This window comes from Macrotis lagotis, chromosome X, assembly GCF_037893015.1.
Source record: "Macrotis lagotis isolate mMagLag1 chromosome X, bilby.v1.9.chrom.fasta, whole genome shotgun sequence".
NCBI classification, from domain to species: domain Eukaryota; kingdom Metazoa; phylum Chordata; class Mammalia; order Peramelemorphia; family Peramelidae; genus Macrotis; species Macrotis lagotis.
Genome location: NC_133666.1, coordinates 327567572 through 327594248, shown reverse-complemented (window position 1 = coordinate 327594248; position 26677 = coordinate 327567572). Strand labels below are relative to the sequence as shown.

Genomic DNA, 26677 nt, shown 5'->3' with positions numbered 1-26677 from the left:
TATTCAAAATTATCTATTTCATTTTTTAAGTTGTGTCTTTTGAAATTGCCTCTAGCCTTTGTTTGGTTAAGAATTCATCTCCTACACATAACTAGGAAATGTAGATAATCTGCTTCTCAGAATTTTTTTGTTTTAATTTTTATATTTTTCAATGTTTTTCTTTAATTTAATCTATTTTTCCAATTAAAGATAAGTTTTCAACATTTCATTTCATGCAATATTTTGAGTCCAGCATTTTTGACCTCCCTCCCTTTCTTCTTTCTTCCCTAAGCCTTCTAATTTTTTTTTATAGTATGACCTTTAATTATTAACAAGCAGTATAGTAGTTCAGGGGACTAAGTATCAATTTCTTTTTTTTTTTTTGGTTTTCGCAAGGCAATAGGGTTAAGTGACTTGCCCAAGGCCACACAGCTAGGTAATTATTAAATGTCTGAGGCTGGATTTGAACTCAGGTATTCCTGACTCCAGGGCCAGTTCTCTATTCACTGCGCCACTTAGCTGCCCCAAGAATCAATTTCAAAGACAAAAAAGAATTGGGTTCAAATATTGCCTCTGACATATATTGACTATCTGACCCTGAGCAAATCACCTGACCTTTCAGAGCTCTAGACAACTAAGATAATAAAAAGATGCTAATTTGCATTGGTAAAGAGAATTTTCTAACCTAGAAGTTCCCTCTACTAATGAATGACATATCCATCCTTCTCCCCTCCACAGATTTTAATATTTAGATCACATACCTATTCTGAATTTATTGTAGAATGTGCATCTAGGCATGCTTTTCAATGATGGGAAGTTTCAGCTTAAGCTTTGATTAGTATTGGAGTAAACTAAACTATGTGTTGCGCCTGGGTGGCAATATTTATTTTCTATCCTGGTTTACAGTCAAATAAATGTATTTTGTCTTAATATGAATAAATAAATTTGCAACTTTGATTTCTCATAGATATAGTATTCCATGATCCAAAGTCATATGGAAGCTTTGCGCAGCCTAGCCAAAATCATATAGATCATCATAGGGAATATATTTGTGTTTCATGAGTTTTTGTGTAGGAGAAAAGTTTGGAGTCTTTGAAAGTACTTTCCAGTTGCTCAAATACGCTTCAACCTGTGTATCTTCTATTTAATCCTAGGGCCAATTTATTATCTATCTGCAGTATCTGTCCAAGATAAAAGTGCTAATAGACCAATTCTAATAGACCAATTCAATAGACTGTGCATCTAGCTGTGTAGCCTAGTCATAGCATTAGATATTTTCACCCACTTTGTTTTTCTTATGTAGCTTGTTTGGCTGGACTCTTGTTAATGGTTATGAATCTCGCTTATGAGATTCTGAAAAATTTCAAGGCTTGATGTCAATAGCAGTCACTGAAAATAGGAGCATCTGGTAGACCTCAAGATCTACAGGAAATCCATCTTCCATCTCTACTTTGTGCTGTATATCTCTTTGACAATGGCAAATGTCTTTGGAAGGTATATCTTCTTGTTTTCTGCCATACTTAATAATCATAATTATAATATCACTAAGCAAAGTTACTTTTTATTACTGCATCTAACATGAAATGTTTTACATTAACATGAATGGACTTATGGAAGAAGAGTTTTCAAAGGTGGATTTTGCTTTGACAAATTAAAGGGTCACCCAAAAGACAATGGGAAGATGAGTGGTAGCTGAAAATAAGTTAACATATATCACCAATAATGAATACCTCACAAAAAATGTAAAAGTATCATCAAAGATATATATAACTGGAAGAGGAAGTGAATCAATCACTGAGTGAGAGTGAAGGATAATAAATAGCCACCATATTGAATTGGAACCCATGTAATGTCATGAAAGCTAAAAGAACCCTCCCCTCCCTACCCAAAATTAGGGGAAGATTCTTTGTGGAGGTCATTGACAGTTGTTTAGAATTAGAAGACTAGATGGTTTATAATATTCACTGTCCAAAAGAGTATTGTCCAATAGATATATTGATATATTCAGATATTAATATGTAAATATAGGAAAAGATATGAAATTAATATTTGTATCACCTTTGGGGGAGTAAAATATTAGAGTTGGAAATGACTTTGGAGTTCTTACTCTTTTTTTGTGTCTTGGGACCCTTTGAATTATGATGAAGCCTATGGATCCCTGGTCAGAAGTGTTTCTAAATAATTTAAGGAAATAACTTCTAGTTAGAGGTTGGTGAAAATAAAAAAGGTTTTTTTTTCCCTATCCAAATTAAATCTATTCATCCATGACCCCAGGGAGAGAACTCCTAGAATCTAGTTCAGTTCCCTCATTATATAGATGAGGAAACTTCAGAAAAGTGAGTGATTTGCTCAAGGTCACACTGTGACTGTGTTATGATTTGAAGCAAGCATTCCTAGACTCTTTCCACTCTACCTTGCAAATATCACAAATAAATACGTAAACAAATATATGTGTGTGTCTATTTTTAAAATGTTCACATATTTAGAAAAAGCTTTTATTTATGGAGGGTTATATTCCCCATGGTCCCCTTGTCTTTGTGTTTGCTCCCTAAATCGTAGGAATGACATAGTAAATAATACAGCATACTTTGAAAGCCTACATTACTTACCCCAACAATAAATACCATTATAGGGCAGCTAGGTGGCAGAGTGGATAGAGCACTGGCCTTGGAGTCAGAAGAATCTGAGTTTGAATCCAGCCTCAGACACTAGATACTCACTAGTTATGTGACCTTGGGCAAGTCACTTAACCCTGATTGCCTCACATCCAGGGCATCTCCAGTTATCCATATCTCTAAGGGAGAAACCGAGGCTGGTGATTTAGCACAGCACCCCGTCACTCAAATCCAATTCATGTGCTTGTCATGGCATTACCTCCCTCATGTCATGGTCTTCTTCAAAAGTAAAGGACAAACATTAAATACAATTCTACCTTACTGAGTCATGAAAGTTCCCAGTCTATCACTTTGCAGATATGGTTTGGCTTAAAAATACATCAAAACCCCATGCCCCCTTCTTTGCTATGTTACTATCCTTGTTCATTCTTCCTTCCACAATGTTTTCTCCTTCCCACTCAACCCAAGGCTCAGTATTTCTACCAGTAATAAACTCTTTAGTCAGTACCAGATTTAAGCAAAATTGTGAAATCAGTAGATTACATTCAGAGACCTCTTGCTCTCAATTCTTCCTCCTCACTCCTATTTTTAAGGGAAAAAATTTCTGCTAAAAGATTCCATATATCACCACTGACCTATCACACACACACACACACACACACACACACACACACACACACACACACACACCCCACTGTCCTCTATTTCTTCCCTTGGCTCCTTTTCTACTCCCCTCCCTCTCTTTCTTCTTAATGTTCCCCTTTCTCTCTCTGAACTCTTTCATTTCTCTCTCACCTGATGGGGTGGCACAGGAAGAGAGAGAGATATATGTGAGGGGAGAGAGAAGTGAAGTACTATAAAGTCTTTCCCTGGGGATTCAATCAGTCCAGGACAATGGGTTCTGTTGAATTCTTTCTTCCCTGGCTCTAGGGAGAGGAGAGTTTCTCAGCCTTTCCTTTTTAATGACTTTGCCCAGAAAAAAAGAACAAGGTAATGTCAGAGGGGAGAGATCTGTCATACTTGATAGGGTAATAAAGTTAGTGGGGAGGGTGGATAAGTGGATGGGGGGACAGTTATAAGCTTCTTGGTCTAGTATCTATGCAAAGGTTACTCACTTTAGAGGCCATCCCAAGGTGGGAACTATGGAGCTGTACTTTGCCAGGTCCCATCCAGGCCCAGCAGGGAAGTCTGAACTCATCAAAAAACAGACAGCTGGGTTCACTCAATGAGGGGAAATCCTTAAGTCACTGAGAAGAGGAAATGATGAGGTCCTTTGTTTTTTTGGAGGAAGCTTCCTCAACAGAGTGAAAACCACATTTTGGTTCAAAAATCTCCCCTGATTCTCCTGAGGAGACTGGTACTCCCTGTGCCTACCAGTTGCTTCAATAGGTCACCTTTTCCCTTTAATAAATATTGCTGTTTAATCCAAATCTTTGTTATCCTCCTGTTTGAGGTTTTCTTTTTTCTTTTATAATTTTTTTAAATTTTTATTTCAAAAAGCTATGGGGTTAAGTGGGTAATTAAGTAGCCTGATGCAAATTCCTGAGCATCACTTCTCTCTCCCTTCTTCTCCAAGCACCTAACCACTCTTCCATCAATGGAAGCTCTTCAGAGATGAAGAATCCCCTGCCTCCCAGAAACATCCATTCCACCTGGGGACAATTATTGTTGCGATTTTTTTTCTTTTCTTACATCAATCCAAACTCTCCCTCTTTACAGCTTTTCTCCATTGCTCCTACAATTTTATGTCAAATCTCTAAGTAATAATCTTAACAATAACATAAAACACAATACATAATCTATACAAAATAACACCTTGCTTTCATTCTTGCTTACTTTACAAAAGGGCCAATTGATCATGAAGGAGGAGCAGTGATCCTCCTGGTCATAACTTACATTTCTGTAGCAGTTCCCAGTTGGCAGCAAAGCTCTTTTCTTCCCTATAACTCTGAGGAGACAGTAAGATTAGGATTGTCCCCATATTACAAAGAAGGACCCTGAAAGTTAGTGTGCTGAAGTGAAATGACCTAGTAAAAAAAGTAAGTGGTAGAAGTGAAACTTGAACTCTACACTTCTGCTTCCATAAAAGTATCAAAATTATCCATAGAAAATACAAATGAAAAATAAATTTTAAAAATAGTTTTTAAAAAATTGTCCATAAGCTTTGCACGGTGGCAGTATCCATAGCCAATGAGGTCTATACAAGGCGCAAATTATGGCTAATTGAAATTGAAAAATTGTCCATAGAGTCTGGCAGAGTCACTGTTTGCCAACCACCTAGATCTCATAAACCTGGACTGATGGATCTATGGGGGGAGTCCTCTAATAAAACCCCACAATCTTGCATTAAGATATATAAAATGCTTTTTCTCATAGAAAGGTAGATACTACAAACATTCTTATATCCATTTTACAGATGCAAATAGTGAGACTCAGATTAAGTGTTTTTAACCAAGGTAATGAAATTTATTTGAATGTTAGCACTGGGACTAGAATTCAGGCTTACTTGTCCCAGGTCTAACATTCTTTCCACCATATGAAAATGGATAAAGTTGTATTCAGTGTATGTGTGTCTTTGGGCAAGTTGGTAGACCTCCAACTGTAAAATATAAAGGAAAGGGTTAGACTAGGTGGACTAGGGTTGGACTAGGTCTCTGAGAGCCCTTACAGCTCTAGCACTGAGAGAACAAGAGCCCTGCCGGTGGGCTTGCAAGATCAAAATATCCTGCAGAAGGAGATCAAAATCTGCATCTGACCTTCACTGGGAAGCCAGCAATGATCCCCTTCTTTGTTTAACATATGCAGCAACATCTACTTAGATTCAAAAGCAAAAAGTTAAATATGGTGCTATGAGACCTCAGGGCACCTGAAATCCCAGAGAAATATCCTGAGTGAGCTAGGAAGTCAAAACAAACCTGAAAATAATCTCACCTCTTAGTCTGTTACTCTATTGCTCTTTTTCCTCTGCTGCTAGGATACATTGTTTTGGCAGTTTAATTTTACATAAAAGGAAATTAATATAATATTTTATACCATTCAAAAAGCACAAATCCATAATCAGTTTCAAAAACTCATTTTCTGCAGGCTGATTTATATGTTATTAACTGGAGTATAATTCAGAGCCACCGTTCTCCAAACCATTCAAGCATCTCCAGATCCTCTTGCTCCCATATCTATAACATAGTCCTTCTGCAAACCAGCAAAGCAGGTTGTTGTCTAAGACTGAAAGGTAATACCTGGGGTCATCACTTTCTTCTTTGCACTGTGTATCACTCACTGCCTAGGATATAGAAACCTGCCTTCATTTACAACCAACCAATCAATCTCCAAATAAGCATTTATTTACAGAACAACTTTCCTCTGAACAAGTGCTTTTCTCCAGTGCTAATGGGAAAGAAGAATATTCTCATTCACCATAATTCTTTCTAGTTTCTTTGAGTATTTCACTCCTCTCCCAGTCCCACCATCCCCAATCCAGGATAATGGAGGATGTGAATCAGTTAAATTATTTTGCTTCCTGCCCTGAATTGTAATTTGGTGATCTTCCCTCTCCTTGGAACAAGATTGACTAAGCATTCAGATCTGCCCCTGTTTGGAATCTGATTGGTCCAAGTGTTTTTAGACTATCTTGTCTGTCATGTCTTTTATTCTTTTTCACAGTTTCCTAGATCCTAGAGCCAGAAGGGATTTCAGAAGCCATCTAGTCCAACTCCATTTTTTTTTCAGATGAAGAAACAGAAGTCCAACAAATAAGTGATTTGCCCGTGGTCACATATGAGACTGCACTAGATCACTATTGAGGAAACTTCCAACTACAAACCTACCATCACCCAGGTCAGAATGTAGTTTGCAGTTTGATTCTAGATTGTTTCTATGTCAGTTTGATGTTCTAAGCTTCCACTAGGGAGCACACACACACACACACACACACACACACACACACACACACACAAAGATGTCCCATTTCTGAAACAAGCTGATCCTTTGATTCTAGACAAGTCACTTGAACTCTCAGTACCCTGGGAATCCTCCAAGATGATAAAATTATAGAATTAATTACTGTTGGTTTGCATGGAGTGTCCTCATCTGGAGTTCTAGTCTACACTAATAATTCCCAGATCTAGTCCATAAAAACCCAGGCAGGGGTATGATGGTAAATGTTTAACAATGGACCTCATTAAAGGCAAGACATTCTTTTAAAATTTAATCTTCAATACTAATATTTTCTCTATTACTTAAATCTAGACAGTGGTTTCAAATTCAAATAAAAATGGAGCCCTGGGGAGCTCACATTGACTTAAAAACATATTAATATGATCTTTGCTATATTGTGTTTTTATTTATTTTGTTAAACATTTTTCTAGGACACTTCAATAATCCTTCCACTCCTTCAACTCACAATGTAGGAGACAGTCTGTATTCCTCTCTATCTCTCACACCATCACCATAGCCAATTTGTTGCCAAGGCTATTCATTGTCACCTGAAACATCTCCTGAATAAGTCCCTCTCTCTCCCCTGACACTATCACCACCCTTATGTGGGGCCTCATCACTACCCATCTAGGTTACTGTAGGTAATGGGAGGGGGCAGCACACAGCCAAATATATAAAAAGCAAGCTATTATACAAGTTATATAGGAACCATAATTGTTTTGGTCAGAAACCCTGAGGGTCTTCCCCTTCCAGATAGATTTGAAAACAAGGTTTTAAAAAAAAAAAAAAGGTTAAATAGGAAGTAATTAAGAGAAGGAAGGCTCTGAAATTAGGACATCTGGGTGGTACAATGCACCTGGAATCAGGTAGACTCATCTTCCTGAGTTAAATATGACCCCAGACACTTACTAACTGTGTGATCCTGGGCAAATCACTTAATCCTCTTTGCCTCAGTTTTTTAATACTTAAAAAAATGAGATGGAGAAAGAAATGATAAGCCACTTCAATATCATTGACAAGAAAACCCAAGTGGGGTCTCCTGTGACTAAACAACAAACTTTTCTTTGAAACTTACTTTGTTTTTGGGGGGGACTTTTCCTGCTAAGGTTTTAGGAGCCAGGTATTTCTCCACCCTCCTTGCACACAGGTTCACTTTGCCTCTCTTAAAAGTTGTCAGAATCAAATATGCACATTTGCCTGGGGCACGGATTGAGTAGGTGTGAACTAGAGACTGAGAAGTCAATTAGCATTTCAGAAAGGTGTCAGAGTCACTGAGGAGGAGGAGCTTTTGGCTTTATTTTCATTACGTTCCTCCAAGGGTTTGGCGGGAATGGAAGCTAATTTTGGTTGCAAATAGGAATTGGAGTACAATCCAAGTTTTAGATTTTCTACAATCCAATAGAGCACCTCTGAGTGATGCTCTAGGGAAAAGGGATAGGAAGTTTTCCCAATCGACTAGGGGGATTTTAGAGGATTTCTGCCTCTAGGTCTCAAAATGAAACTATAAAGAGGACTTTTTTAAGACCTGAAAGTTTTTGTTCCAAAATGGTTCCAGGGATGCTACAAACACCAAGGAGCACCATAATGACCTCAGAAACAAAACTGAGGGTGTACATCAATTTATCAACTTAATAATGGCTAAAAGAAATCTATTTTCTCCCTAAAATACCCACATGGTAAACCTACCTGCTGAAGTTTTGGATAAAGCCATTATTTTCTAAGTAAGCAACAGTGTAGACCTCCAAAAATAGAGAGAAGAGTAGCCTAATTACAAGACTCAAGGAATGAGAATCTCTGAGAAAGGATTCTAAGTGTATCTGCTCTAAAGAGATTTTAATCTCCTAATTCTAAGAGTAAATGAATTAGGAGATTGGAGAGTGCAAAAATCAAAGTAGTTATGATGGTGGTGTTGGTGGTCATAATGTTAGAAGCAGGAATTTTGACATTAGAATGGTCAAGAAGCATCAAATCCGAGGGTCAGAAAGCTTAGATTCTATCCCTTCTTGACACAAAACTGGTATGATTTTGAGACCACTTCCCCTCAGTTTTATTTTCTTCATCTGTAAAATGGGCAGGCATAATATTATCACTGATACAGTAGAACCTCATAGACTTCTTGGGAGGCTCAAATCAAACAACATATGTGAATCACTTTGCAAACCTTAAAGAAACTCTATAAACTGCAGTTTATAATCAAATGGTAAGGAAGGGTCTGGGAATTAATCAATTGCTATGGCTCCCTCCCACTCTAAATGTTATGGGGATGCCACCAACAGTGACACCAACAATGTGTTGAACATTTTTAAAAATTCCAAGAATATCAAGACTTTTTCATTTAACTAATTAATTAATCAGTTCTTGATTTCCTACATCTAGATATGTTAGGAAGTAGATCGAAAGTTAGGAAAAGGTCTTGTTTCTTATGTTCAAAATGGAGGGGGTTAGTTGTTTTTAAGACTGCTCCCTGTCTCAACCAATCTGGAAGTCCTTAGGCCAATCTCACTACTAATCATCATGAGAGCTTGAACCTGTTCTGTTTCTGACCTGTATCAGTCTATATCTCCCCTTAGGCAATCTGATGGGAAAAGGAGAAGGGGGTCACCATACTGTGTCAGACAGGACAGACCTGCAATCAGCTTGACTTTACTGCAGCTCAGAACTCCTGAGCCCAATTAATCCACCAGCCTCAGCCTCCTCAGTAGCAAGGATTACAAGTACGTACCATCTCACCAGGCATGATACAGTTTTATTCTTAAGGAATACAAGCACACTTGAATAGTAATGCAGTAATATATTACCGACAAACCCCAGGAGGAAGAGAGAGAAAGAAAAATTCCATTTAAAATAACTGCAGACAACATAAAATACTTGGAAGTCTACTTGACAAGACACTCACAGGATCAACATGAACACATACAAAACACTTCACATAAATAAAGACAAATCTAAATAATTGAATAATAATTGATCCTAAATGTTGTTCAGTCTTGTCAGCTCTAGAGAGATTTGCCATTTCCTTCTCCAGCTCTTTACAGATGAGGAAATTGATAGCAAAGAGAGTTCAGTGACTTGCCCAAGATCACACAGTTAGTAAGTGTTTGAGATCAGATTTGAACTCAGGAAGATGAGTACTGTGCCAATTGGGGTGCCCCTGTTCATAGGTAGGTTGAGTCAAAATTATAAAAATGATGTTACCTAAATTAATTTGCTTATTCAGTGTGATGCCAAATCAAACTAACAACCTTTTTTTCCTTTATTTCTCTTACTTTTTCCCCTGGAATATGGCTTCATATGTATAATGGGTATTGTATTTCTTGCTTGCTTAGTGGGTGAGGGAGAGGGTAAAGGAAAGGAATATTCGGAATTGAAAATTAAAATTAAAAATTTTGAAAATAATAAAAGTATATAATAATGCAGTAAGTAGAATGCACTTAAGAAGCTAATTCTTCTAAGAAATCATATGCATCTCAAAGCCCAAAAGATGTGACTTGAGGATTCAAACTCTTTTGGATTATCCATACACTGCTCAGTTTCTATTTATGAAGATAATGGAAAAGTGAGTTTAAGGGAAATGGAAGGTGGGAAAGCTGTGTTCCTGTTTCCTTGCTGTCCTTTTCTTGCTTCAGAAAAAATGTAAATCAATTCAATCACCATAAAATCTATCCTCTTCATTACTTAGACTATTCTGTGCCTGAGGAATGCAGGGGAGAGGTATTGTTTTCTTGTACTTAACAGATGAGAAAATTGAGGTGTGGAAGAGTTAAAATGACATGACCAATGCCTTATTAATTATATAAGCTAAAAGCAAACAAAAAAATTATACTTTGAAATCTGTCTGGACGCTGGAAAATCCTAGGTAAGGATGTAAAGCAATTTAAAAGAAAACCATTAGGTCTGAAACAGCAGACAGGGAACACTTTCCCTTCTTTTCCCATTGATACCAGGGGAATTTGGTTTCCCTTCACAGTCAGCTTTCTGAGAACAGCTAAATGAGACTGGGATGTAGAGAGACGTTCTAAAGGCAGGAGGCTGAGGTCATATCTCTCCATAGCTTCGAAATCAGCCTGAAACCAGTTCATTTGATTGGTGTGGAGGGGTGGGGGGTGCTGGAGAGAAGTGGGGAGAGAAGCGGGGAGTCTGCTCCTTAGCAAACAGCACCACTGATTGGAGTGTCCTTCCATGCTGTGATCTGAATCCACCACAATCCCAGTCGGTCAAATGCGCCATCAAACAGGCTCGAAGGCACCGTTTTGGTGGGGGACACCAGCCGGGAGGGAGCTGATTGGGCTCAGAGGAGAGACGGACCGGGAAAGTGACTAGTTCAGAACCAGTCAGACTTTGCAGGTTAGGGGAAAGACGAACCCAGACTAGAGGCCAAACATCAAGGAAAGCAGACAAATCGATAGCGCGAAATGGCCCCAGGAAACCAGAAAATCAGAATTGCTTGGCATCTGCTACAGTTCACTAAATCGGAAAGTTATCCATTTTGTACTTGGGGCCAGGACTAGCGCAAGGGCAACAGCAGCAGCGAGTGGGGAAAAAGTCATCTCCACAGCTGGCTGCCCAGGGAAAGAGAGAGGGAGGAATTTCATGCCTGCAAAGAAAGTCTCTTCTTCTTGAAGTAGTCTTAACACTTACACCTTCCCTCAAAATCTCTTCGGCGAGGCTATGTTTCTCATTGCCAATGGTCTTTCCATCTTAGGGGTCATCGGCTTCTAGCAAAGGGCTGGGTGGAGGGTCCCAGGTGACACCGGAGTAATTCTGAGTGCCTATGCGTCCCATTAACCTCAAGCTCCAGGGTGAGCGTCCTTTTGATTTCTTCTGGCCCCTAGGGTTCTTATGTTCTGGACACAGCACCTGCAGCCCCAGTTGGCTGCTTAGAGCAATGGCTAATACACTAATTAGCATTTTAAAGGAAAGTGGTAAGTGATGCTAATATTCACAACAGGGGGTTAGGCAAAGTACTCTCTTTACCTGATTGAAGCCATTCTCTCTCTCCCTCCCTCCTTCCCTCCTTCTCTGTTTCTCCCTCCCTGTCTCCCCCTTCTCTTCCCCCCCCCCACCACATCATTTTTGCTTTTTTCTCATACTTCCGCTCCTGGCTGCTAATTCTTCTTTCTCCACACTATCCTCTCTTTCTCCCACCTCACCTCCATTTAATGGTCACACTAGGCAGTTAAAAAATATTTATAATTGTTTTGTTTAGCCCTGAAGGTAAGCAAACTGTTGTGTAATTTATAGTCTTAGAAAATTGACTGGGGACATTAAGAGGTTAAGTGAGTTGCAGCCTGTCAAACAACTAATCTGTCAGAGAAAGAATTTAAAAGATCATAGAATTAAAACAGAAAAGCACTTCAGAGGTTATTGAATCCACCTCATTTTACAAATGAGGAAACTAAGGCACCAAGAGGTGCTTTAGTAAGTGTATAAAGTCAAAATATGAACTTAGGTCTTTATGATTCCAAATCCAACAGCCTTTTCATAATACCACACTGCCAAATCTTCCTGACTCAGAACTCCAGTTCCTCTCTACTGTTCATTTCTATAATTACAATTATTTAGTATATTTACCAGTTAAAGTCATAATTTCTATAGTTATTAAAAATCAGGCAAGTTCAATCTTTTATATGTCTGTCCCAAGCACCATGTAGATTTTTATTATTAGTTGGTTCTCTATTCATTATCATTTTTAGTTTGTATGTGACTCATCAGACAAGTCCCTGATCATGAAGTAGTGAGAATATTCTAGAGGAAAAAAAATATACCATTTACTTTTCCTAAGATTTTACACTAACAAAAAAGTACACTCACAGATTAAAAAAAAAAGGCCTTTGACACTTTTGTGGATAAGTTCTAGAAATCCCTGTGAGCAGGATTATGAAAGCCCTCATCATAAATATGAACAGTACAGGCCAGAGTCGGAAGGTTAGGGTTTAGGGAAGAGGCAGATATAAAAGTGACCTTCTTTTTCCTCTCCAAGTGAATATCAGACAAAGGGGTTCCACTGCCTTCTCCTCCACTCCCCCTAATACATAAGGCATTGGATTATATGTAAACCTTTGGGTTAGATCTTGAAAACTGAATTTGCTCAAGTATTAGCCACTTCAGTGGCATACCAACTGTTAATTAAAACTACTAAACAAGCAAAATGTTTCCCAGGTCCTTTTCCCATCTCCTTCCTCAGCTAACCCATATCACAACTTTTCAGTACCTCCCAATTCCCTCACTGGAGTCTACCTTACCTTGAAATGATCTATAATTAAAGTGATCATCTGTCCCCAATATCTCAGAGTCATTAGGAAAATGAGGTCTACATTTAATAAAGAGTTTAAAAAGAATTCAGAATCCAGAAAAGGATAACATTTTTGTCAAACTTTTCTACTTTCTTCTATTTGTTCTCCCCTTTCCATTTCCATCCCTAAATGCCCTAGGGATGATTTTGCTTAGATCTGTCTCTAGCAGAGTTCTTTTTAGTGGTTTGTTTACCCTCTGCCTCTTTGTTTTTTATAGTAGAGCTTGTAAACTCCCATAATCCTTCTCTATACAATTTTACAGTTGATATTCCAAACCAGTTTTGCCTTTGGCTGATGTATTTCTCCACTTGGCAAATAAGTCAAGTATTTGCTGACTAAGGGTCTTTTAAGGCTCCTTTGGTCTCCTTGTTTATAGCAAATGGTTTACATCAGCTAAGCTGCATGAAATTACCGCAGTCTGTCCTTTCTTCCATCCAAATTACACATTTCATCATCAATAACTTGGAATAGGTCAGGACAGATTTGTTTCAGTTGTATGCCTGATCTCATGATTTTTCCTTCTAGCTTTGTACCTATTTTAATCTTTGTTCTAACAAGTCAGTGGTCAAACTCTACATGGAATAGCTTTGAATCAGGAATGACTTCCATATCAGTAGTCATTTCTTATCTTTTCATTGAACAAAAACCAACCCTTAGCTTGTGGAATGTTCACTGGCAGGAATGGGGAACCATTCCCGGGAAGTTCTCCCTCCTCATGTCCACCCATTGACTTCTCCAACTTCTTTCAAGTTCCAGTTAAAACCCCACCTTCTATTGGAAGCCTTTCCTGAGTCCCCCAATACTAATGCTTTACTTCTATTGATATTCCAGAATTTATTTGTACATACTTGTTCACATGTTGTCCCCCACCTTAAATATGAGCTCCTTGAAAAGGATTTTTTTACCTTTTCATTGCAAGTGCTTATTTAGCACAGATCTGGCTCATGGTATGTGCTTAATACATGTTTATTGACTGATAAAATGTAAAATATTTTTTGCTTATTGATGAGCCACTCCCTTCTCTGCTAGATTGAGCCTCAGAAAGCAGATTTAGTCTCTTGCCAAGGCTGCCTTTGAAGCCTCTGTAATGTGTTCAGATGTTGGGATAAGGAAGGAACAAGGGTCTTCGATGTTCCAAGGATGAAGGTTATGTTTAAGGAAGACTAGTGCCTCTGGTGTGAGGGCTGCCAAGTCCAAGGTTGCTTTCCACCTTTGATGTCCACCTAACTGTGGTTCCAAGAAGCTGGAAGCTTCTTGAACAACAGCCACATGTTTTGGCAAAGAGGCTAAAACAGATTGAGGGTAAAGAAGGAGTTCTCAAACATCAGTTAGTGGGATGTCTACTCCCAAGTATGTGAAGTCTTCTACTGATGAATTGGGAGAATGAGAACAATTCCAACAGTCATGAAGGTAGCTGAAGCAGGTACAACGGAGTGCTTAGAGTTTGATTAGACATCAAAGATGTCAGGGTCATCCACAGTATCTAGCACTATTACCAGTTGTCTTGACTCTGTCTTGCCATTGGACCATGATGACTCTGGAAGAGAGTGAGGCCAATGATTTTGTGCAACTCTGCCTCACTTGAATCCAATTTATGCACAACTCAAAAGACAACACCCATCCCATTTTTACCATTTCTACCGACAGGCAAGTGATGAAGCAGCAGGTGCAGAAATACTGAGAGCTGCACACAGGGGGCCCAAGCCATAAGGTCATTTCCCCATTGAATGCAGCAGTGGGATTTGGCAACCCCTATGCAGCCCTTTTAAGGTTCATACTGCTTACCTCCTGGTGTGAGAGAAGAGGCTAGAAATGATGCCCTAGAAAAGGTGCTTGATTACCAAGGAAGGCAGGGATCCCCACCCTGAAGTTGAAACAAAAGATGTACAAAAACTTCTTTTTTTTAGGTTGTTTTTTTTTTTTGCAAGGCAATGGGGTTAAGTGGCTTTCCCAAGGCCACACAGCTAGGTAATTATTAAGTGTCTGAGGCTGGATTTGAACTCAGGTACTCCTGACTCCAGGGCTGGTGCTCTATACACTGCACCACCTAGCCACCCCAAAAACTTCTTCAAAGAAGATTCCACTTAGCATCAGTACATGGAATGTGTGCATACTCATAGACAAGACAAGATCCAATAGACCTGAAGGATGAACAGGTCTTGTTGCAAGAGAACTCAAATGAAAACCAGCTGACTTAAGTCAGAGCTGTATACATATTTTTTTTTCTGGAGTTGCTGCAGTAAAGGCGAGAGCTGTGAAACTGGGGTAGTTTTGCTATCAAAACCAATCTAGTCAATGAGATTATATTCCAAAAGGAATGAAAGATAGGCTCATGACAATGAGACTGCCACTTGCAGGAAAATGCCATGCCATCATCATCATCATCAGTGCTATGCTCTCACTATGGTGAACCCTATGAAGTCAAAGAAAAATTTTATGAAGGCCTGGAAATCCATATCATCAATGTACCAAAAGAGGACAAGTTTATATTTCCGAGTGGCTTTAATGCTAGAGTAGGCTCAGATTGCCAGATATGCAGGGAGTCCTTGGGAGGGATGGAGTTGGAAATTACAACAGCAATAGTCACTTACCATTGAATACTTGAGCACCTTCTCATCACAAATACTGTCTTCCATTTACCTAAACACAATAAAACTTCCTGGATGTATCCCCATGGCAGATGTTAGCATCTCATAGAACGCATGATCATAAGGGGAAGAAACAAACAGGATGTGAGAGTGACAAAGGCAATGTTTGTGGTAGAGTGTTGGACTGATCACAGACTCATCCTCTGCAAGCTAAATATTCACATTCAAATAAGCAGAGACTCCAAGGCAAAATGACTACTAGAAAAATTAATGACAAGAGATTACAGTGTCTCTCTCTGAGCAGGAACAGTTTTTTGCTAACTTGGAGGGGAAACTGAGCTAACTCATATTTGGCAACAGTGGAGCAGAAAAAGAGTGGGCAGCTTTCAGAAATCTGGTATACAGTACTGCATTTGCTTATCTGGGCCAGAACATAATGATGGGGAAATACAGAAGCTGCTAAAGAAAAATGAGAACTTCACAGGATTTATCAGTAGGATAGTTCATCCATTTCTAAGAAGGCAGCATTTAATATCATCAAAAGTAAAGTACAAGTGAAGCTTAGAGAGAAGCAGGATTCTTGACTCAGAAGGCAGATGAAATTCAGTTTTATGCAGACAGTAACAGTTGAAAGTGCTTTTGTGAAGCCCTGAAGGCTATTTATAGGCCAAAGATAGTGAACTATCCTTGCTCCCATGCTTTTTAAAATTTTTATTTATTTAAGGCAGTGGGGTTAGGTGACTTGCTCAAGGTCACACAGCTAGGCAATAATTATATGTCTGAGACTGGATTTGAACTCAGGTGCTCCTGACTACAGGACTGGTGCTCTATCTACTGCACTACCTAGCTGCCCTGCTCCCATGCTTTTTAGTATAATGTTTCTAGTCATGTTAACAAATACCTAGGATAAACAGAGCCTCAAGGTCAGCTACCACACTGACAATAAATTCTTCAATGTGAAAAGGCTACAAGCCAAGACCAAAGTGGAGGAGTGTTGGTGCATGATTTTTCTTTTTGTTGGTATGGATTTATTCTCTGCAGCTTATACTAATTTGGGCTAACAATTAACACCAAGAAAGCACAGGAGTTCCCTGTGTTTCAGAGTACTTGTGTTTTCTTGGTATTAATTGTTAGTCCAGGTGGTACACATTGACAATGAGGTTGACGCTCCCAATGCCAGAGCTAGGTCAGTATTTGGGAGGCTCTGAAAAAAATGTGGGACAGAAGAGGTATTAGACTGACACCAAACTGAAGGTCTATAGAGTTCTTATGCTGATCTCATTGCTTTTTGCCTGTGAAACCTGGACAATACCAGTGCCATGTCAGGAAACTGAATTGCTTCCATTTAAATCGTATTGGGAAGATTCTGAAGATCACCTGGCAGGAGAAGATACCAGACACTGAGGTCTTTTCTCAAGTTAAACTGCCTAGCATTCAAATGTTACAACAGAGAGCACAATTACACTGGATTGGACACAACATTTAAATGCCAGATATATATATATATATATATATATATATATATATATATATATATAGATATAGATATATAGATATATAGATATATATATATATATATTTATTTGCCAAAAAGACTAGTTTTATGGACAACTCACTCAGGGCAAGTGTTCACAGTGGGGTCAAAAGAAGCAATACCAAGATACCCTGAAGGTCTCTCTTAAGAACTTTGGAATTGATTGTGCAACATGGAAGACACTGGCAGAGCCCCACCCCCACGCCAGCAGGGTGTACCCTCATGAGTGAGGGTGTTGAGCTCTATGAGCAAGGCAGAATTGAAGCTGCTCAAAGGAAACATGAGATATATTAGTTTAGAGTAAGCCCCCAGTTGTTCGTTCACATGGACATGGCACTTTTGTGCCCGACCTACAGTACAGCATTCCAATCTTGCATCAGTCTGAAAAGCCACAGTCTGGCACACTGTGACTGGTTTCTAACATAGTGATGTCATTTTGACCTTCAATAACGAAAAACAAGAACCAACCAGCCAACATATTCCTTGCACTGTGCTCTACATTTTACAAATATTGCCTCATTTGATCTTCTCAATAACTCTTTGAGATAGGCAGAAAGAAATTTCAGGGTTTAGAGTTTTCCCCAGGATTACCCAGCTAGTTAAGAGTCTGAGGTCAGATCTGAACTCAAATCTGCCTAACTACCTAACAACATACCCAAATACAATGGTAGAAGGATTTCTCATCTGATAATTCCTTATGCCAATGAAATCTCAGGTTCAATCCCTATCCCTATTAGGGAAATATAAATATAAAAGGGCAAAATTCTCTTGTTTGAAAGGCAGCTAGGGTGGCATAATGGATAGTGTTAGAAGGACCTGAGCCCAAATCTGATCTCAAACACTAGCTACATGATCCTGGGCAAGTCATTTAATCTAGTTTGCCTCAGTTTCCTCATGTGTAAAATGAACTGGAGAAGGAAATGGCAAATCACTCCAGTATCTTTGCCAAGAAAACCCCAAATTGAGTCAACAAAAAGTCAGATATGACTAATTACAATTTTCCTAATTCCAAGCCTAGTATTCTATTCACTAAACACATAGCTTCCTGCATTGTCCAAAGCTACCTTTACACACAAAGCCCTGGGTTATTTTTATGAATTATTTATTTATTTTCATATCACTACAATAATCTTGCTGTGAAAGTAAACATAATCCTCCCCCAAAATGACAGAGAAACCTCAAGAAAAATAAAGTGGGGGGGGGAAGTATTCTTCAGTCTGTGTTCAGATACCATCTGCTCTGTCCCTAGGATGGTTTGCATTCTTTATCATAAGTTGCTTCAATATTTTTAAATACAATTGTTATTTGTATTTGAATATAATTGTTCATTGTATTTCCCTCCATTCTATTCCTTACCATTCCCATTTATTCTGTTTTCTCTCTCTCCTTTCACCCTGTACCTCCTCAAAAGTGTGTTGCCTCTGACTACCCTCTCCCATGATCTTCCCTCTCTTCTATCACATACACCCTCCTCCTCATGACCTTTCTCTCATCCCTTTCCTCTCCTTTTTTCTTCTAGGGTAAAATAGATTTCTATACTCTATTGAGTGTGTATGTTATTTCTTCTCTGAGCTACTTCTGATGAGAATGAAGGCTCACTCATTCCCCCTCATCTTCCTCCCTTCCAGTCCATTGCAAAAACTTTTCCTTACAAAGCCCTGTTAAAAGAAGAAATAGGGGTGGCTAGGTGGTGTAGTGGATAAAGCAACGGCCTTGAAATCAGGAGCACCTGGGTTCAAATTGGGTCTCAGACACTTAATAATTACCTAGCTGTGTGGTCTTGGGCAAGCCACTTAACCCCATTTGCCTTGCAAAAACCTTAAAAAAAGTTGTAAAAAAAAAAAAGAAGAAATATGATTGGTCTGATTTGGCAAGTTCATAATGAGCTGATCATCTTTCATAATGAGTGATCATCTTTCCCCTTTCTAAATGTTCATAAGCTCTAATTATTTCTCTGGGAATTCTGTCACAAATCAAAACTACCTCACTTACATTTTAAATAATCTATCATCTTTCCTTTTCAAAAAATCAGGACCATATTTATCCATCTTCAGACTTGAGGAGCATAGTCTGTTCTTAATTTTTTTTCACAAATCATCTTCAGCAGCCTAGCAGTCATGATCAGTCTCTTCAATAATGTGGAGCATGGTTGCCTTGACCTCCTTGGTCATCAGCTACACTCTTACCATGTCTTCACTTGGTTTGGATCTTAACTCCCTAATAACCATTTTTGGTTGAGTTTTGCTTCTTCCCAAGTTGAAAAAGATCATTATCCTTGGTAAAGAGAACAGGAAAAAAAAGAGTTAGATAGCTCTGCCTCCTCTCTGTCATTCATTCTCACTGTTGACATCACCTTCCTGTAGTCATTGGTCCTCATCAAGAACAAAGGACATAAACAACAATCATTGTCTTCTATGTAGTACCATGGCCAGTGGTACAAGTGTACCCACTTTTTTGTCATCTTTAGTACTCAATATCAGTCATATCTAGCTCTGAGTTTTAGCATTTCTGGCACACACTGTACTGGAAGGCAGGAAGGCAGTGTAACACCATTTATACCTAAGAAATGATACAAATGAAGTCTTGATTTATTGGGCGGGGGGTTGTTTATCAGGAGAGCAAAGTGTGGCTTCAAGCCAAATCCATCCCGAATGATAACTTTTGAAAGGCCCAGGAGCTAAGCATGTTTTTTATGTGCTTAATTTCACTAAAATGTTATTTAAAAAATATAAAAACCATTTTTAGCTTTTGGGCAATCAAAAAAACAGGCAGTAACTGGATTTGGAGAGAGGGAACCCAGTTTTCTGACCCCTGAAAATTTAAGAAAGCAATGGAAAAAATTTTAATGTGCAGGTTGTTGTTTTCTCCCCATCCCCCACTGCCTGCTCTGGAGAGTCAGTTGTTAAAGATTTACCAATACAACTCTAATGGCAAGCCTCTGCCACTTTTTTGATATTCCTTCTAAGGTAATTTCTCATGCTTCTGAGTCTTTCAAAAACCTAAGCTGGTTGATGATTTCCCTGAGCATCTACATCTTAGTCTCTTTATGCCACTGACACTTTATATTCATCCTTATTGGAATTGTTTCTGTTTGTACCATTATAATATCATTCTTGAGAGTTGCTCATATTTCTTGGCCTATAAAATTTCAGGCCATGGGACTCCCTTCTATCTTTTCTCTGATTCCTGAAATTCTTCTAGGATGCATGTCAGGTTATATCGTCCTTCCTTTTCTATTGACACTCCTAAAATAGAATAGTTACTCCCTCCTGAGGTCCCTGTCATTTCTAGTTTGGCAATAACTTCCTTCTTATTGCTCAAAACCAGGTGAAGAACAACAGTTTTCCTCATTCTTTCTTCCCTTAACTTCATCACTTCAGCCTTTTGCAAAATGAATTTTTGGCTCTGTTGGTGGAGTTGTGAAGTGATCCAACCACTCTGGAGGGCAATTTGGAAGTATACCCAAAGGGCAATAAAACTGTGCATACCCTCTGATCCAGCAATACCACTACTAGGTTTGTATTCCAAAGAGATCAGAGAAAAGGGGAAAAGACCCACATGTATAAAAATATAACAGCTCTTTTTGGTAGTAGCAAAGAATTGGAAATTGAGGAGATACCTACTAATTGGGGAATGGCTAAACAAGTTATAGTATATGAATGTGATGAGTGACCAGACTTCAGAAAAGTGTGGAAAGACTTGCGTGAACTGATACTGAGTGAAGTGAGCAGAACCAAGAGACCATTGTACACAGTATCAGCAACAATGTGTGATGATCAACTATGATGGACTCAACTCCTCTCACCATGATTAAGGACAATCCCAAAAAGACTTATGATGGAAAATGCCATCCACATCCAGAGAAAAAATTATGGAGTCCAAATACAGAGAACAAAGCATACTATGTCTACTTTTTAAATTTTCTTTTATGTTTTTTCTTTCTTATGTTTTTTCTCTTTAGTTAAAATTCTTTTTTTCACAACATGACTAATATGGAAAATTTTAAAACATGTATAACCATATATATATATATGTATATGTATATACCATATATATATATATGTATATATATATATACTTTTATAAGTTGTTGCCACAGGGAGGGGGGAAGGGAGGAAGGATGGTAGAAAAATGTGGAACTCAGAAACTTACAAGAAGATGAATTCTCAAAACTATCTTTGCACAGAATTGGAAAAAAATAAAATAAAATTTTAAAAAGAATGAATTTTATGAAGGAGATAGCTCAGGAATGAGTCAGCTGCCCTGCAATTATTGGCTGAGTTCCAGCAAATATTCACATGTCACCACTAGATTGTATCTCCCAGATAGATCAGGGATCTGTTTCCAGAACTTTTCTGACTAGATGACCTAAAGAGGCAGTAGTGGATTGAGAGTTGGACCTGGAGTTATGAAGACCTGAGTTCAGATCTGACCTCAGTCACTTAACTAATTTTATGACCCTAAGTAAGTCAATTGATCACTAGTTGCCTCAGTTTCCTTAACTGTACAGTCAGGATAATAATACAGTCCCAGGGCTGTTGTGAGGATCATTGAAGGTTAGTACAGTGTCTGGTATATAATAGGTGCTTAATATATGCTTCTTTCTTCCTTCTATTGCATACTTCTTGAAAAATATCTTGTTTGTTTATTCCTTCATTGATCTCTATTCAGATTTACATGCTTTTCCCCACCATTTTTTGTAAATGTTTCATTTGAGTATATTTTCTTAATATTCCTCCATTGCCTATTTATCTCACCAGTTATTTCTGAATAAGGCATAACCTTCCTTACCATTCATTGAATGTTGATCCGATTATCTAACTAAAGCAATTAAAACTAAAGGGTAAATGCCTTATCAGCTTAACCTTCCAAGGAGTATTTGTATTCCCAAAGAACATGTTAAATCAAATTAATTTCTAATTGGTGGACTGTGTAAAAGGAGATATATTTGAGCTGAATATACCTTCAAGTGATTATTCACATACACACATATATATACACAACCTCTGACTTGTCCACTGAGAACTAAAATAAATGAACATTATTATTGTTTTGTAAAATGAAGTCTCATAGCACTTAGCCTTCTTCACCTTAACAAGTGGTTCTATATCCCATAGGGCTTATTAAAAAGTAACAATAATGCAGGAATACCATAAATATTTTAAATGACAATGTGGGGCATGGGAGAATAAACTATGTAGATAACATTGGTGTTGTTTAGTGGAAAGAATACCTAGATAGGCATAAGAGATTTTATGCTTACTTATCTGTGTCTATGTTGAATCTCCACCCCAATCTCCCTAGTAACATTTAAGCCTGAGGACTGTTTTCTTTTTTAAAAGCACATAGTATGTGCTCAGAAAAGTCTGGGAAAACTTACATGAACTGATGCAAAGTGAAATGAATAGAACTAGGAGAACATTATAAACAGTAATTGTATTGTGAGATGATCAACTATAAATGGCATAACTATTCTCAGCAATACAATGATCCAAGACTACTCTGAAAGACTTAAGATGAAAAATGCTATCCATTCCCAGAGAAAGAACTGATGGAATCTGAATGCCAATCAAGGCATGCTTTTTTCAAACTTTATGTTTCTGGGATTTTTAGTATTAGTCTGTCTCTTCTTTTATAACATGACAAATATGGAACCATGTTTTACCTACCTACACCTGTATAACCTGTGTAAAATTGCTTGCCTTCTTGATGAGCAAAGAGAGGGAAGGAGGGAACTTGGAACTCAAAATTTTAAAAATGAATGTTAAGGGGATGCCTAGGTGGCGCAGTGGATAGAGTACCCGCCCTGGAGTCAGGAGTACCTGAGTTCAAAACTGTTCTCAGACACTTAACAATTACCTAGCTATGTGGCCTTGGGCAAGCCACTTAACCCCATTTGCTTTGCAAAAACCTAAAAAAAAAGATGTTAAAAATTGTTTTATATATAATTTATATGTAATTGGGGGAAAATAAAATACTAAATCATTCTTTAGAAGAAGAAAAGCACATAGTAAGTGCTTAATATCTTTCTGTTGATCACTCAACCTTTCTGGAGAGCAATTTGGAATTACACCCAAAGGGCAATAAAAATGTGCATACCATTTGATCCAGCAATACCAATACTGGGTCTATACCCTTAAGAGATGATGATGAAAAGGGGCAAAAACATCACTTGTACAAAAATATTCATAGCAGCCCTCTGTTTGTGGTGGCAAAGAATTGGAAATCAAGTAAATGTGCATCAAGGGATTGGCTTGGAAACTGTGGTATATGTATGTCATGGAACACTATTGTTCTATTAGAAACCAGGAGGGATGGGAATTCAGAGAAACCTAGAAGGATTTGCATGAACTGATGCTGAGTGAGATGAACAGAACCAGAGGAACAATGTCCACCCTAACAGCACCATGGGGGGTGATGATCAACCTTGATGGACTTGCTCATCCCATCAGTGCAACAATCAGGGACAATTTTAGGATATCTGTGATGGAGAATACCATCTGTATCCAAAGAAAGAATTATGGAGTTTAAACAAAGACCAAAAACTTTTACCTTTAATTCTTTTTTATAAAAAAGGTATATTATTATGTAATTTTGCTATCTCTTATATTTTATTTTTTCCTTAAAGATATGATTTCCCTCTCAACATATTCAATTTCGATCAGTGTATAGCATGGAAACAATGTAAAGACTATCAGACTTCCTTCTTTGAGGGGGTAGAGGGAGGGAGTGAGAATGGGGAAAAATTGTAAGATTCAAAAAGGAAAAAAATCTTTCTGTTGAATAAATCAGAAGTCCAAGGTTTGAATACAATAATACTAGGCTCTGCTCAAATTTGGCAGGGTTTTGAAGTGACTCTTGCCTTCTGGCAAAGGTTCTGGAGACCAGGCTTCCACTTGCAATGAGGTCAAGCTTCTAATAACCTTTAGAAGATAGCAATATCTCCTGACTGCTGACTTGATTTCCAGATTCCTGGAACACAACAACATTGATTATTGATTTTAAGTGACTGGGACTCAAGGAAATCTGGTACCTTCTAATCATCAACCTTCATTGAAACTCTTCTCATTCATTGATATTCTCTGGGGAATTCATTCCCAGTGGTTAACATGCTATAACTCCCTGGTCCTTTCTCCATCCCAGTAATACTGATCCCATGATTGTTGGAGATAAAACCCCTTCCCACTCCTGCTGACCTCTCCCTCATTCTCATCCAGCTCATCACTACCTCCCCATGTCAAACTCCAAATCTGCCCATTCTAACACTATGCCTTTTACTTTAACCTTTTTATAATTAATGGGCTTACTTTTATTTAGACCTCTTTCTTTCCTGCTTCTTTCATCTTCTGACCCTTGATGAGATCTGGATTTCTTCCATGACATTGTAACAACCCTGGTGATTTTTTTTCATGACTGATTATATCCTCTTGAATAGTCCCTGACTCACTAGTCCTTGTGGGAGAGTCAGAGTACCCCTTGTTCTCCCTTTCAATTCCAGATTCTCTCTCTTCACTCTCATGTAGCAAACCCCTCAGCCTTTGAGATTCACTTTATCCAAAATCACATCCTATTCCAGATTCTAGTGACCACTATATCCTGATTCTTGAGCTAGTTTTCCTCCTTTCTCAATGAATTCAGTGCCTAGGTCAGAGTCTCATTCACTATCCTAATTTCTGTCTTTATGCTAGAGGTATGTTAAAATTTTGTTTTGTTATATAACCACACACACACACACACACACACACACACACACACACACACACTCTCATCTAGTCAGTGTAATATAAAATAGCAATAGCAGGAAGTAAAATTGCAAAAAGGAAAAAGTCACATACAGAATGTCCCAAAGATCAAAGGAATATAATTTGCAAACTGTATCATATATTAACCAAAAAGTACATCCTAAGGATAAGTGCTAAATCAGGGGAAGTCATTTAGACCTTGCTTTCAGTACCTTTTGGTCCAATGATATGTAAACCTCAGATAAGTTCTAGACATTTGCATTAAGACCAGAAGGATAGTAAATGTTGCTGATAACTTTGAAATGAAGTAGACATGCTAACTTTTAAGTTTTACATTGAGAACCTGATCCACAAGCCAGCTCTAACCTAATGGAACACAGAGCCTATGGACCTTTTGATCCCCTCAGGACAGGTACTCATTCACCTGAAATCAGGAAAGAATAAACACAGAAATGACAATCCAAACCCAAACTCGTCTAAGCAAGACACATGCTTTGGATGCCATGTGTTCATGGCCTCATGGAGGTCTAAGTTGCTTTAATGAATAGAACCTGTTGCTTTCCCCACAACTCCCACTTCAGAAAGCAGTTCAAAACAATTTTGACTCAATTTGTGGCTAAAAGGAAGAAGAAGCAGAGGGTCAGGTCACTGGCTTTTGTAAAGCCACTGAATCATCAGCTCTTCCAACCCCATGTTAGATAAGAGAACTGACTATGTTTTCTCAAAGTTCAAACCCTTTAGTCCTGAGTCACACATGACTGGGAACAGGTTCCCAAAGCTAACACGTGGTGGATTGGAACCAAAAATAGTAACTTCTGAGCATGTTCCGTGGGAGTTCCTCCAGGCCAATTCAACCTCTTTGCATAGACATTTCACTTTTCCTCTGCCAATGACGTTGCTGTTCTTCAAACACCCCATCTGCTGTTTATTTTCTCAATATTAAAAGTGTTTTCTGCAATTTTTTGTATGTACCCTAAAAACCGTAAAAACTCCCTGAAGCAGAAAAAAAGCTTCTGAAATGGGAATACCTCCTTCTCAAGATTCGCCCCTTTGCCTCTCTCCCCCAAATCCCCAACACCATTTTTTTCCAGTGGAGAAATCACTTTGGGTTGGCAGCTGCCATCCTGACTCAGCCTGGGGATTTGGTTTTCATCAAGCAGCAGCCCCTCGATAATGAGCTGAGCGCCTAACCATGGCAAGGTAATCACTGGGCTGCCAGCCCAGCAAGCTTATTAGAGAAATTAAATAATTGGGAGGAAGAAAAATGGCTTTAACATCACACCCACAGTACATTTTCCAGCTGCCCCAAGAGGAGTTCTGAGACAACTGGGTGCCTGGCTGATCATTGGGGAAGGCAGAATCGGACCTGCCCCACAGAGAAGAAAAGCAGAGACTGAAAATAAAGACATCTGAATGCTCAAACCCGCTCTCCTACCAATTTAAAGATAAGCAAGATTGGGGGATAAACTGCTCAGGACTCCCTGGCCACCTCTATAAAAATTCATTTGGTAATAATGTTTATGCTGGAGACACCTGAGAGCCCAACTCATAATAACCCATTTCTAGAAATGCTTCAAAGTTTTAGAAATACTTTCTCCTTGATAACCCTGGGAGGCAAATAAAGTGATGTTACCTACATTTTACAGATGAAATCAGTCAGAGAAGATAAATGAATGGACCAGATCACTCAGCTTCCATTATGGTGGTGGAGCTACTAACTTGAACTTAATAATTAATGATAACTAGAATTTGTAAAACACTTCAAGGTTTGAAAAACAAGTTACAAATATTTCATTTTAGTTTCACAAGCAACACTGGGAAGTAGGTGTTATTATTATCATCATCCCTGTTTTACAGATGAGGAAACTTAGGCAAACTGGTTAAATAACTTGCTCAGGGTCATGAAGCTGGTATTTGAGGTTGTATTTGAACCCATATTTAATTGACTCCTGGAGTGATGTTTCTATCCATTGTAATTCCTAGCTGCCTCCAG

General features: G+C 38.4%; 1 long non-coding RNA gene across 6 annotated transcripts in view; it reads left to right on the top strand.

The window, feature by feature from the left end:
* The window catches only part of LOC141503151 (uncharacterized), a 98090-nt gene that overhangs the window by 1207 nt on the left and 70206 nt on the right, over nucleotides 1–26677 (top strand). For 3 of the 6 annotated variants that reach the window (XR_012472772.1, XR_012472773.1, XR_012472771.1), the window contains exons 2-4: nucleotides 1283–1473; nucleotides 6321–6428; nucleotides 9098–9241. This is a non-coding gene — a long non-coding RNA (uncharacterized LOC141503151). Of the gene's footprint in view, nucleotides 1–1282; nucleotides 1474–5678; nucleotides 5824–6320; nucleotides 6429–9097; nucleotides 9463–26677 lie in introns of those variants that run through there. The other 3 variants (XR_012472775.1, XR_012472770.1, XR_012472774.1) reach the window with 3 other exon arrangements.